Here is a 4,698-nt window from a genome sequence, read left to right as displayed (position 1 = left end):
GGGTGGGATTATGGACACTGGGGAGGGTATGTGCTTTGGTGAGTGCTGTGAAGTGTGTAAACCTGGTGATTCACAGACCTGTACCCCTGGGGATAAAGATATATGTTTATAAAAAATAAAAAATTAATTAAAAAAAAAAGAATCATACAAAATATCTATTTCAAAACAACATCAAAAACTGAGTGTATCTGACCATCCTCAGATCATAACAGGACAAATGGGTAAGTGGAATAATTCATGCTATCCCATATTGAACTGGCAACAGAACAAGCTAGTAAGGGCAGGAGAACTCTATCTTTTAAGAATTAGAACAGAGGGGCTCCAGAATCATCTGATTCCTGCTCAATGTTGTACCTCTGGTTAGAAATGTACATGATGAGAACTCCAAGGATCTTCCAGATCCTTCCTTTAAGGTCTTGGTAGCCATGATAACACTTGTGCTGAGTTACCCTCTGTACTAAGCAGTCATCTGCATATGTTCCTGTGTGTGTTCATGAGAGCTATTCAAATCTTGGATCCTTGACAATCCTTAGAGCCACAAGATATTTCTGCTGTAATTTCTCAGCTTCATCCATTATGCAGTCAGTCCTACAAAGGATACCCTTGGCATACAAATGTCATCACTGACTGTACTAACTCAGGTTTGTTTAATGGAAAAGTTGATAAAATTACCTGGATGTGGTCAGGTGGGCTCAGCTCTGTGTTATACGGGAAGAATAAGCAGGATAAGGATGTTGGGGGATGTCTCTTTCCTTGAGTGTACCGAGATTTTTCTTTTCTTTCTTTCTAGGTTTTAATCTATCTTTCTCTGTAAGCCTCTGATGTCAGAGACTAAGCATTTACTCTGTGGCCACATTCCTTCTTGCTTTCTTTTGATTCCCCCTGTTCATGCCACACTCTCATTCCTTAGTCCTTCTTCTTTAAAACAACTTTTTCATTTGGCTTCCGGGACTTGACTTCCTTTAGACTCATTTTAACCATGTCTCTGGCTAATCTTCAGACTCCTTCCTTTATGCTTCTTTTTTATTTCTATCTCTCAGCATTCCCTACAGCTCCATTCTCAGTCTTTTTATTTTTTTCCTAACTCTACTCCTTGCACAGGAAATTGCATCCATTCTCAATATCTGCGATTAACATACATGCCCATGAGTCTCAAATTCTGTCTCTAACCAAGACCCTTCCTCTAACTCCAAACTGGTACATCTAAGTAAGTCCTCAGTGCATCACAAATCAGACCGAGTTCTACTGGAGAAGCAGAACCAGGAGGACATACACTGCAGCAGTCAGTTGGCTTGTGGGATGGTGAGCCCTGATTAAGAAAGTGAGAAATCTGTAGGGCAGTCTGTCAGGAACGGCAGGCTGGAGCTCTCAGACAAGGGCTCAAGTAATTATCCACAGGAGCCAATGACTTCTATCACAGGAAAAAAGTTAAGGTGAGAAAATAAATGTTTGTTCCACAAATTAATTGATGTCTTTTATTCCCTTCCTATGGCTTTTTTTTCTTTTTCTTTTTTTTTAAAGATTTTATTTATTTATTTGACAGACAGATATCAAAAGTAGGCAGAGAGGCAGTCAGAGAGAGAGGAGGAAGCAGGCTCCCCACTGAGCGGAGAGCCCAATGCAGGGCTCGATCCCAGGACCCTGGGATCATGACCTGAGTCAAAGGCAGAGGCTTTATCCCTCTGAGCCACCCAGGAGCCCCTGCTATGGATTTTCTTAACTGAGGAAAGAAACTAACTTACCTGTGCAATATTTGCTCTGCACTATATAAATTAAATGTTTTAATTAATATGAAAAGTAGTATCTACTCTATATCAAGCACTTACTATGTGCCCAGTACTGTTCCAAGAACTTTAGGTATTATCACTGTCAAGTCTGTGACAGCACTGTGAAGCATATTATCATGATTACCAGTTTTCACTTAAAAAAGCTGAGGCATGGAGAGATAAGCATCTTGCCTAAATGCACAGTTTATAAGTGACAGAGTCTGTATTTAAACCCAGGCACTCTGAGTTTAGTGCTTGTACTAAAATTTATTTACAGTGGGAAGGAACTACAATCTTTGTTTACAGGGATAAAGAAGCTAAGATAATGACACAATAATGACAGTGGGGCAAGTTTAAAACAATCCAGAGCTTCCAATATAGTTACAGGTTGCAAAGGCACACGCATTTACCCCTTAAAAACGTGTGAAATTTGCTAAGACAGACATAATTATGCAAATTTTTTGTGGAAATAACTGGTAACAAAAATGACCAAATAAACATTGATGGGATATATAAATTGCTTGAAACATCTTAGAAAGAATGCTTTTACATGCTTGAATATCTTCAGTATTAAAACTAGGGAACCAATAGGTCACATCGAGCCTTTTGCTTAGAGTTTTTTAAATAAATTTTTTAATTGGAACATAGCTACTATTACGTGTTTACATATTGTCATATTGCCTGTGGCTGCTGTCATAGTAGGAGACAAGGTTAAGTAGCTGTAGTAGAGACCATCTGACCTATAAAACTGACAATAACTTTCATTTAGCCCTTTATAGAAAATGTTCGCGGACCAATACATGGAAGAAAGCCCTTAGAAATTATTATTGCAACAATATTGTAAATTATTATTGTAACAACTATTCTGCTTTCTTTCTTGTCCCAGTATCCAGCCGGCTTTGGGGTGAAGACAGAATTTGGTCATGGGGTCATGAGAGCAAAAACATCCCACCCAAAATACAAGCAGTCGTGCCTTCTTACAGGTGCTTATGTTTAGGTAACAAATCTACTCAAAATCATTTAACACAAATTGAAAGGCAAACTTTGAGCTTTTAGAGCCCTCTGGGAATCATCTGTTTGATTCATTAGCTGTTAAACAGATGTCCTCACATTAGAATTTCAGGGTCCATAAAATGTGATAAGATCTGGGGATGCATCTAAAACAGAAACCATTAAAGACCAGCTCTCTTCATGTGAGTTTCTGTTAGCTCTTCTCCCCACCCCCTGACCCCTACTTTGTCTCTTTCTTTGCTTGTTTTTGCTCCCCAGGTACTCACTGGTAAAAGTCCCATCAATTTTCTTACTGTTAACCTGCAAAAATTAACACTTCCAGATTCATGTATTTTATGATTCAGAAACATTTAAAATACACAAATTTCAGATTATTAAAAATAGAATTTCTTGCAAGGTATAATAGGAGGCTATTTAGAGAAAGTCTCTATTTACCTCGTAGTTTCAACATAAGATAGTATAAAATATTATAAAAGTAAATGGGTTCTTGTTGATTTATATTCTTGTTATATGGTAAATATTTCTAAACCTGGTGATTCACAGACCTGTACCCCTGGGGATAAATATATATGTTTATAAAAAATAAAAAATTAATTAAAAAAAAGTATTGTATAGTATGATTTCATAAATGTAGGGAATTAATGGATATTAAATTATTTATCTGTTTTAAAATATTTTTGTAGTTTAAAAAGCAAAAAAAAAAAGTCCTCTTCCCCATTGGCATCAGATTTATCCCTTTATTTATCTTATTGCTTTATTTATCTTTATTTGAAACATCTATGGGAAGTCTATATATGAATATACAGTAACTAAATTGGAAATTTCTTCACTCATCAAACATTTTTTCAAAAATTTCAAAGTTATAAACTTTCTGCAAGTGACTGAGGATACAAAAATGGTTCCAAATTTAAATAATATTATCATTAAAAACAGTAATATTTATACCAATAATTATCAAAATATAGGGGCAGCAGTCAAAATTATATTCAGAGAACTACTTCTGGATTTAAATTTTTTCATTCTTAAAAGGACTGAAAAGTAAAGAATGTAAAGAATTCAGTTTAAGAAGAAAAACGTAAGGGACATCTGTGTGGCTCAGTTGGTTAAAGGTCTCCCTTCATCTCAGGTGATGATCCAGGAGTCCTAGGATCCAGCCCTGCCAGGCTCCTTGCTCAGCAAGGAGCCTGTTTCTCCCTCTGCCGGCCACTCCCCCTGCTTGTGCACTCTGACAAATAAATAAATAAAATCTTTAAAAAAAAAAATAAAGGGAAATAAGAAAAAATTAAAATAAAGAAGAAAACAGGGGTGCCTGGGTGGCTCAGTAGGTTGATCATCTGGCTCTTTTCCACATAGCTTTATATAGAATGTCATACACTTAGAAACCTACAGTATCTGGCCTTTTCATATTGGCTTCTTTCACTCACAAATACGCACTGAGGACTCCTTCATGTCCTTTCCTGCCTTACAGCTCATTTTTTTAGGTCTGAATATTCCATTGTCTAGATGTACAATATTTTATTTATCCATTCACATACTAAAAGGACTCTTGGCTGCTTCCAAATTCTGGCAATTATAAGGAAAGCTTCTATAAATATCTGAGGGCAAAATTTACTTAAACATAAATTTTCAATTTATTTGGATAAATAACAGAGTACAACTGTACAATTTTTTTTTTAACTTAACAGTAATAGGGTTACGGCCATTAAGGGCACATGATATAATGAGCACTAGGTATTATTTAAAATTGATGAATCACTGAACTTTAACTCTGAAATTAATAACCTATATGTTAATTGATTAAAAAATAAATTAAGTGTATGAATGGTTATCTTAAAAAAAGAAATTTAACTATAAAAAGTTTTTGATGAGGCTTGTTTTCGCTAGTTTACTTAAATGCCAGCACTCTATTATATTATACCCA

At 35.7% G+C, this 4,698-nt stretch overlaps 1 pseudogene; it reads right to left on the bottom strand.

Moving 5' to 3' along the window:
- Window positions 1-305: 305 nt before the first annotated feature.
- LOC116588980 lies at window positions 306-890 on the bottom strand (annotated as a pseudogene).
- Window positions 891-4,698: the final 3,808 nt, after the last annotated feature.

Source organism: Mustela erminea, chromosome 1 (genome assembly GCF_009829155.1).
Source record: "Mustela erminea isolate mMusErm1 chromosome 1, mMusErm1.Pri, whole genome shotgun sequence".
Taxonomy (NCBI): Eukaryota; Metazoa; Chordata; class Mammalia; order Carnivora; family Mustelidae; genus Mustela; species Mustela erminea.
Note: the sequence above shows the minus strand (reverse complement) of the source record. Positions and strands in the feature narration are given on the sequence as shown.